Below are 9,954 nucleotides of genomic sequence, written 5' to 3'. Positions count from 1 at the left end.
CTATGGACCACTTGACCAGGGACCACTCTCTAACAGGGACCAAAAGGGTTACAAATCAGTTTTTGGTCAACTTTACATTTGGTTTGGTTATTTGGGGTGCTGATTCAGAAAATTGCATTAGATAGACTACATCAGTTCTCGTTTCTGATACAGAACATATGCCATCCAGTAGTCACCATCTATTCGCTCACAGAAAACCATATTTAATTATGTGGTCTTCCCAATGCAATTTTCTGAATCAGCACCCCAAATAACCCCAGGAACAGGACTAAAAATGAAGACACCAAGTTACCCTCACTTCAGGTGCCATATGGAACAGCTACGCTCAAGAGGAGGGAGGAGGAGGAGAAGCAGCAGTCAGGAGGTTTGTTGTTGCACCTTTCATGGATAGTCAGCCTCTCCCCTCCCCTCTTCCCTGTTGCCTTGGTAATATAAGAGGGTTTCGCGAGACCAGTTGCTGTTGTTGCAACAGTGCAGTAATGGTGAGGCTGCGGACCATATTTTAGTTCTTGGGGATGACTAGTGGTCCATGAACCACAGGTTAGGAACTACTGGTCTAATGTGTGACTGAGATTGTAAGACCTTTACCTTCTGACCATTTAATGTATATACACTTTGTTAACAAAATTATTTCAAAATATTGGATATAATGACCTTCAGGCTATGCATATAAGGTGTATATGAAACATGAATTAGTTCCATCTTTAGGCTTGGATCTCATCTCTAAGAGGTTTTATTATGTATGTATATAGAAATAAATACAGATATTCCAAAATGTGAAACTTCTGTTCCCAAGCATTTCAATTGAAGTACAGTAGAGTCTCACTTATCCAACATAAACGGGCCGGCAGAGCGTTGGATAAGCAAAACTGTAAGATAATAAGGAGGGATTAAGAAAAAGCCTATTAAACATCTAATTACATTATGGTTTTACAAATTAAGCACATCACGTTTTACAATAAATCGAAAGAAAGCAGTTCGATACACAGTAACATTATATAGTAATTACTGTATTTATGAATTTAGCACGAAAACATTGAAACAGCTGTGGATCCGGGCAGGAGGCAGACAACGTTGGATAATGCAGAACGTTGGATGAGCAAAGGTTGGATAAGCGAGACTCTACTGTACACATTCCATTCTTATTTATTGGGAATAATTCTGACTTAGGAGGGCTATGTTCAAGGAAAATCAGTGTCTCTGATTTTGTCTCTACTTTTGCCTCAGGGAAATATCTTGTTAACATTGTCCTTATCCTTCATAGAATTGTAAATTTCTCAGGAATTGATGAAGGAGTTCACTACATTTAGCCTGGAGGAGAAAAGCTTGAGAAGTAACCTGATAACCATCTTCAAATACTTGAAGAGCTATGACATAGAAGCTTGTTTACATCTGCTTTAGAGGGCAGGACCAAGCCAATAGATCTAAACTTCAAAAAAGGAGAGTAAAATATGTAAAAGTACTTCCTGAGAGTCAGGACAGTTTCACAATGGACCACCTCAGAAGAGGTGGATTTTCCACTGGGAAGGTTTTCAAAAGGCGTTGAATGGCTATCTGTCAGGGTGCACCTAAACTGTAGAATTTGACACCACTTTAAAGGCTTTGCCTCAATGTTATGGAATCATCAGAATTGTAATCTGATGAGGCAGACAAGGCTAAAGACCTTGCAAAACTACAGCTCTCATGCTTCCATGGCATTCTCATGCTTCCATGGCATCCTGGATTATATAGCAGTGTAGAGTCATATAATCCAGTTCAAAGCAGATAATCTGGATTTTATATGACAGTGTAGATGGGTACTGAATCATATGCTTTGATGATATAGATTATATGGCAATGTCTTACAGTAAGGATGTGCATTATTCAGATGTCGTTGGACTCTAACTCCCAGCATTCCTCAAATTGACTCTGACAGGTAGGTTTTCTGGGAGTTGGAGTCTAATATTAGGAAAGCTGTGGAGTCACGGTGGTGCAATGGGTTAAATTCTTGTGCCAACTGAGCTGCTGACCTGAAGGTCAGTGTTTCGAATCCACAAGATGAGACAGGCTGAGCTCCCATCTGTCAGCTCCAGCTTCCCATGAAAAGACATGAGAGAAGCCTCCAAGGATAACACATCCGGGCATCCCCTGGGCAACATCTCTGCAGACAGCTAGTTCTCTCACACCAGAAGCGACTTGCAGTTTCTCAAGTTGCCTCTGACACGATTAAAAGAAAATCAGGAAAGCTGCACGATTCTCACCCGGCTTTACAACGTAGGCACATGATGATCTCCAGATATTATTGGGCTGCACTTACCATCAGCCCTAGACAACATAGGCAATCAGGTGGGTTAATAGGAAATGCAATCTTCTATCAATTCAAGAGTACACATTTCTCATCCAGGCCTCAGGAATTTAAGTAATCATTGTAGATTTCTGGTTAGGGGCAGGGAGGGAATGAGCTGTGTGAAATAACCAAAGTGACGAAGAGTCTTGTGGGACCTTAAAGACTAAATTTGGTACAAATTTTGTGTCCAACAGCCCACCTCTTAGCAATGTTCCTTTTTACGTTTCCGTTCCGTCACCTCATCCATTCACTCACACGTATTTGTGTAATAATTTGCTGAGGGAAGAAACATTCCATCCTGATGCAATGATATGAAACTTGCTGCTAAGGTGACGCAGTTCTTGTTGCTACAACTCCATCCAGTCTAGGCTCATACTAAAAATGTCAGAAACAAAGTTGACCTACAACAGCCAGAAAATGACTCATTTTATATAAGTCTCTCCTATTTTCTACAGACATAATGATATTCAAATATTAACATGTTTTTAGGGTAATAAATATTCCTCTCAGCCACTAACAGCAAAGATTACATTGCTATTAAAGGCCCAATTCAAAAGCTGGAAAACGTTTGAAAGTGGATAGAACTTTATTGATCTAGGTCAAAATCTAGATTGCAATAAAGAGTAGTTCAGTTGTCAATGGGATTGTGAATCTGCTCTAGATTTTAGTCTAGTCTTTAAACTATCCAAGGTGCTGAACCATAAATCTAAAGGAGGTTCAGCACTTTGGATTTACTAAGCAATAGTTCGAGGATGCTGGGTGTGTAACTAGCCCCCTTTCCCCAAAGGGGGAAAGTGGGCAGCTAACAACAAAAAGTTAAGTTTTGCAAAAATATTTCTGGATAAGGGAGACTCAACTTGCAGCATTCTTAAACCACTTCCGTCACTTTCTCAATTCAAGGCTAACAAAGTCAAAGCAGGACCCAGATACATAAAGGTACCAGATCCCATTTGATCTTAAAAGCTAAGCAGGGTGAGTCCCAGTTAGTACTTGGGTGGGATAGCACAAATGAATTCTGGGTGCTGTAGGCTTTATTTTAGAGGAAGGAATTGGTTAATACGCCCTGGTGTATTCATTGCTTAAGAAATCCCTATGAGATTCATGGGGCTGCCATAAATCTACAGCTGACTCAAAGACACACACATGGTCAAAGCAGAGACAATTTTGATTAGCAAAGGCAAGAGAATTATTGGTCAGACCTCACAAGCATCCCTGTTTCTTTTAATTTCGTTACAATCCTCAACCAGAGCACTGTATTGTAGGTAAATAATTTCTTCTCACCAATATCATACCACCTTGGAATGCAAAATTAGTGGACATGTTGGCTTGGTTTTGAATAGGGGAGTTAAGAGCCGTTCACTCTGCAAAAGCCCTGCTCTTGGTGGAGATGAGGGCTAAAGCTGGTCTGCATTTCTGAATTTTCCCTAGGTGTGTGGCTAGGAAGACTGTTATAAAACTATCATTTGTCCACCCAAATGGACCACTACACCATTGAACAGATCTGTCTTTATCATTAAGAACTAATCTGAAATAACATATCCTTGGATGGTATCTCTTTAAGCCTTGTCACCATTATCATCATCATCATCATCACCATTTGAACACAACAAGATGAATCCACAGCAGACAAGATCACTCTGCTGGCTGTTTATTGGCTCACACGTTAGATACTTCCCAGGTGTCAAGGACTGTGTGATGTATTGGCGAATAATGCATGCAGATTGCAGTAAGGTGGCCTTTTGCAGCTGGCAGATGGTAATTTTGTCAGTGCTGATTGTGTTTAAGTGCAGGCCAAGGTCTTTAGGCACTGCACCTAGTATGCTGATCACCACTGGAACCACCTTTATTGGCTTGTGCCAGAGTCTTGCAGTTCAATCTTTAAATCCTCATATTGTGTCAGCTTTTCCAGTTGTTTCTCTTCAATCCTGCTGCTGCTGCTGCTGCTGCTGTTGTTATTCCCCGCCACCATCTCCCCGAGGGGATTCGGGATAGCTTACAAGGATACGCGCCCAAAAATACAGATCAAAACACACACAATAAAATAAAATAAGACAAAATAAAATCAACTGTAAACTCAGAAAAACATAATCACAGTACACATTTTAAAAACAGTATAATGGCTGAAAGGTTAAGTGCTGAGTGCGGGAGGATCAGGAAATGTGCAATTGTTCCTAGAGAGAGCCCAGGGAAAGTGCAAGATGTGCTTCAATTCAATTAAGGTCACAACTGGATGGGTAATGTCCATTAGGCATTTACAGTAACAGGATTACAGATGGGAGGGCCAACGAAAGTGCGAGATCGAGCAAATTCTCTGGTGAACTGCCTAATCAAATGCTCAGCGAAACATCCAGGTTTTTAACTCCTTGCGGGAAATGGAAAGTGTAGGTGCCAATCTGATCTCTTTGGGTAGCGAGTTCCAGAATCAAGGGGCCACCACCAAGAAGGTCTTCTCTCTCGTTCCCACAAGCTGTGCTTGAGACAGTGGCGGAAGCGAGAGCAGAGCCTCCCCAGATTATCTTAAGGTATGTGCTGGTTCATAGGGGAAGATGCGATCTCAAAGATAGGCAGGTCCTGAACCATTTAGGGCTTTGTAGGTGATCACCTGCACCTTGAATTGGGACTGGAAATTTATTGGGAGTCACTGGAACTGTTTAAACAGGGGGGTTGACCTCTCCCTGTAACCAGCTCCTGTTATTAACCTGACCACCAATCTCTGAACCAACTGCAGTTTCCAGGTCGTCTTCAAAGGCAGCCCCACATAGAGTGCATTGCAGTAATCCAACCTAGGGCATGGACTACCATGGCCAAATCAGACTTCATGAGGTACGGGTGCAGTTGGCACACAAGTTTTAACTGACCAAATTAAATGCACCTCTATTTTGTGAAAGACAACTTCCTCTGGATATGAAACAGATCAGCTTGTACTCCAGCCCATATAATTACTCATCCAGATCCTATTAGAATAATGACTTTAGAGCTGTCATTTATTGCCCTTCTCCTCCTGCTTTTCTCTCCAGCAATCTCAGAGTTGATTCTGTTTGTCCTCCCATTTTGTGAACAGGGTGGGGCCACAGAGAAAGTAAAAAACCAAGGCTGCTGTCTGTGGATTTCACATTTCTATGGGAGACAAAACCATTAATTGCCAAAATCCCCTTTTCTTCCATACAACTGTTAAAGTTACAGGAACGCTGTCCACTTTTCATGATTTCTGCATTTGGACTTGCTGGGTGTGCAACCAGTAGAGCCAGCATGGCATAGTAGTTTGTGCATTGAACTAAAACTCCAGAGACCAGGGTTTGATTCCTTCCTTGTCCATGGAAACCCACTGAATGCCCTTGAGCAAGTCACACACTTACAGCCCCAGAAAACACGTGACAGAGTCACCGTAGGGTTGCCATAACTGACAAGCAATTTGAAGGCACACAACAACATCATCAACAACAAAAACCCATCGCTGCTTACAAAAGTTGATAATACTTGGTAAACTGAGAGACAATCGAGTAGTGTTTGTCAACCTTCCTAATGCCGTAACTCCTTAATGCAGTTCCTCATGTTGTGGTGATCCTCCAAACCATAACATTATTTTCATTGCTACTTCATAACTGTAATTTTGCTACTGTTATGATTCATAATGTAAATATCTGATATGCAGGATGTATTTTCATTCACTGGACCATATTTGGCACAAATACCTGATACGCCCAAATTTGAATACTGGTGAGGTTGGGAAGGGATTGGTTTTGTCAACTTTGAGTTCTAGTTGCTGGGATTTATAGTTAACCTACAATCAAAGAGCATTCTGAACTCCACCAACAATGGAAGTGAACCAAACTTGGCACACAGAACTCCCATGACCAACAGAAAATACTGGAAGGCTTTGGTGGGCATTAACCTTGAATTTGGGAGTTGTAGTTCACCTACATCCAGAGAGCACTGTAAACTCAAACAGTGATGAATCTGGACCAAACTTGGCATGAATATTCAATATGCCCAAATGTGAATACTGGTGGAGTTCAGGGAAAATAAACCTTGACATTTGGAAGTTGTAGTTGCTGTGATTTAAAGTTTAGCCTGAAGAAGAGAAGGCTGTGAGGAGACATGATAGCCATGTATAAATGTGTGAGAGGAAGTCACAGGGATGAGGGAGCAAGCTTGTTTTCTGCTTCCCTGGAGACTAGGACACGGAACAATGGCTTCAAACTACAAGAAAGGAGATTCCATCTGAACATTAGGAAGAACTTCCTGACTGTGAGAGCTGTTCAGCAGTGGAACTCTCTGCCCCGGAGTGTGGTGGAGGCTCCTTCTTTGGAGGCTTTTAAACAGAGGCTGGATGGCCATCTGTCAGGGGTGCTTTGAATGCAATATTCCTGCTTCTTGGCAGGGGGCTGGACTGGATGGCCCATGAGGTCTCTTCCAACTCTATGATTCTATGATTCACCTACAATCAAAGGGCATTCTCAACCCCACCAATGAGAGAATTGGGCCAAACTTCCCATACAGAATCCCCATGACCAATAGAAAATATTGTGTTTTCTGATGGTCTTTGGTGACTCCTCTGACACTCCCTTGTAACCCCCCCCCCCCCCCAGGATCCAGACCCCCAGGTTGAGAAACACTGTGATAGAGTTGCCATAATTCCGAAGCAACTTGAAGACACACAACAACAACATCAACAACAATAAACAACCCATCAGTGCTTAGAAAAGTTCATAATATTTGGTAAATTAAGAGACAATAGGGAACGACTACAGTACAGGTAGATAGGCTCAATCTTGCAAACTGCAGTTCCAAGCTCGCAAGACTTGAGCAAGGTTATTTATGACAGTGTCTTGGAAGTTTCTTATTCATATTGTTATTTGCAATCAAGTCAACTTAAATGAATGGGGATTATATGAAAGAGACCTCCAATAATCTCGGCCATCAATCGCTCTGCTGAGGTCTTGCAAACTCAGGGTTATGGCGGGAGTTGAGACAACCTGACATCAATTAATAATAACAGACTACGCTGGGCTAGCAATAACAATGATCAGATGATAATCAACTTAAGATGCTTCAGTGTTCGATTCTGCTGTTCCTTGTTGCTTTATTTTAATAACATGCACTGTCCGGAAGATTTGAAGCTGAAGGCAGGTATATGATAAATCCTTAAAATCAATAGTGAAGTACGCAGAAATAATATGAAACCAACAAAAGATCTATTCATGCAATAGCAAATCCCTCCCTGAACAAGAGGAATGGGAGTAAGATGTGTAACAGGGAAATGTGCATGTTAGAAGAAAGAGTCATTCACAGTTCAAGTAAGACTGTCTATTTTGGAAAAGATATTTTGTCAACAGGACTGTGTCGATGTTGTTGTTTATATTCTTGTGGCATTGCCACATGAAAGACACATTGTGTTGCCTATCTAGAAGACCAAGAAGAAGGCCACTGGTAGTAGCACATTAAGTATAATCAACAGGACTTGACATTATTGTTGGATTGAGGGTGGTAACTCAAACATCAGTCTAAGCTCTGAATACAATTCTGTAAATTCTGGAGAAGCCGAGAGAGGGAACAAAATCCTCAGTAAAAACAACAGTAATTAATAGATGAGAAAAAGTAGTGCATGTAAAGTCTATACAGTAGAACTAGAAAATTGGGTGGAAACAAATAAGAACACTATGCAGAGACAAATGCATAATTCCCAAAAAAATCAAATTATAGGATGGGAGATACTTGGTGCAGTATTAGTACATGTGGTAACACTTTCAGATTATTGTCAATTTTAAGTTTAACCATTAGTGAGCAATGTGATGCTGCAGCAAAGAAGGCAAATAATATTTCAGCTTCAGTAGTTTCCAAGTTCCCTTATACCAGTGTTTCTCTACCTTCCCAATTTCCGCGGCCCCTTAATACAGTTCCTCATGTTGTGGTGACCCCCGACCATAACATTATTTTAGTTGCTACTTCATAACTGTAATTTTGCTACTGTTATGAATTGTCATGTAAATATCTGATATAAAGAATGTATTTTCATTCACTGCACCAAATTTGGCACAAATACCCGATACACCCAAATTTGAATACTGGAGGGAGAGGGGCGAGATTAATTTTGTCATTTGAGAGTTGTAGTTTATTTATTTATTTATTTATTTATTTTTGACATACAAACATATACAGACATAGACAGAGGCTATTTAACTTTTTCTGGCCACCAGGGGAGCTTGCTTGGATTTATAGTTCATCTATAATCAAAGAGCATTCTGAACCCCACCAATGATGGAATTGAATCAAACTTGGCACGCAGGACTTCCATGACAAACAGAAAATACTGGAAGGGTTTGGTGGGCATTGACCTTGAGTTTTGGAGTTATAGTTCACCTACATCCAGAGAGCACTGTGGAATCAAACAATAATGGATCTGGACCAAACTTGGCACAAATATTCAATATAACCAAATGTAAACACTGGTGGAGTTTGGGGAAAATTGACCTTGACATTTGGAAGTTGTAGTTACTGGGATTTATAGTTCTCCTACAATCAAAGAGCATTCTGAACACTACCAACAATAGAATTGGGGCAAACTTCCCACACAGAACCCCCATGACCAACAGAAAATACTGTGTTTTCTGACGGTCTTTGGTGACCCCTCTGACATCTCCTTATGACCTCCCCAGGGGTCATAAGGTAGAAACTCTGCCTTATACACTGGAATATAACATCCAGATTATCTGCTTTGAACTGGATTATATGGCAGTGTGGATTTATATAATCCACTTCAAAGCAAATAATGTGGATTATCTGATTTGATATAATCTGAATTATATGGCAGTGTGGAAGGGCCCCTAGACAAGGGAAGAAATAGACCCATTATATTCTGCTACTAGCTTGACCTCACCTATGATAGTGTACTCAGTTCTGGGCAACTTGTTTTAGGAAGTCTATAAAACATGTTGGAGCAGATTCAAAGAAGAACAACAAGGATGGTAAGAGATATGGAACAAAACCTATCACAACCTTTCCTCAATTGTTTCTGAGAATAGCTTGAGGAAGTTGATTAAAAGAAGACTGAGAGGTAACATCATTGCACTTTTTAAATATCTAAAGAGCTGTCACAGAGGAGACAATTTATTACCTATTGCCCCCCCCCCCTATATTCTTAAGGTATAGGAGGGAAGAGCATTAGAACAGTGGTTCTCTCAACCTGCGGGTCCCCAGGTGTTTTGGCCTACAACTCTCAGAAATCCCACCCAGTTTACCAGTTGTTAGGATTTCTGGGAGTTGAAGCCCAAAACATTTGGGGACCCACAGGTTGAGAACCACTGCATTAGAAGGAACTTCCTGACAGTGAGAGATATTTGACAGTAGAACTAGATACCTAGAAATGTGATGAGGTCTTCTTTTCTGGATGTCTTCAAAAAGTGGCTGGACAGCAACCTCCTGGAGATGCTCCAGCTAGATTTCCAACATTGGGGAAGTACTCAATAGTCTTTTGGGCCTCTTTCCACTTTATGAATCTATAATCTTTTCCCTATTCATCCTGAATTTGATGAACCAGAAATTTGTGAGCTTATTTCCCAAGTCTTCATCCATATTTTGCAGCTAATGCTACAAAGTATTCTTTGTAAAGTGGCTACAAAACATGTTGG

Source organism: Anolis sagrei, chromosome 6, assembly GCF_037176765.1.
Source record: "Anolis sagrei isolate rAnoSag1 chromosome 6, rAnoSag1.mat, whole genome shotgun sequence".
In the NCBI taxonomy this organism is placed as follows: domain Eukaryota; kingdom Metazoa; phylum Chordata; class Lepidosauria; order Squamata; family Dactyloidae; genus Anolis; species Anolis sagrei.
The sequence above is the reverse complement of the archived record's forward strand: the minus strand, read 5'-3'. Positions refer to the sequence as shown.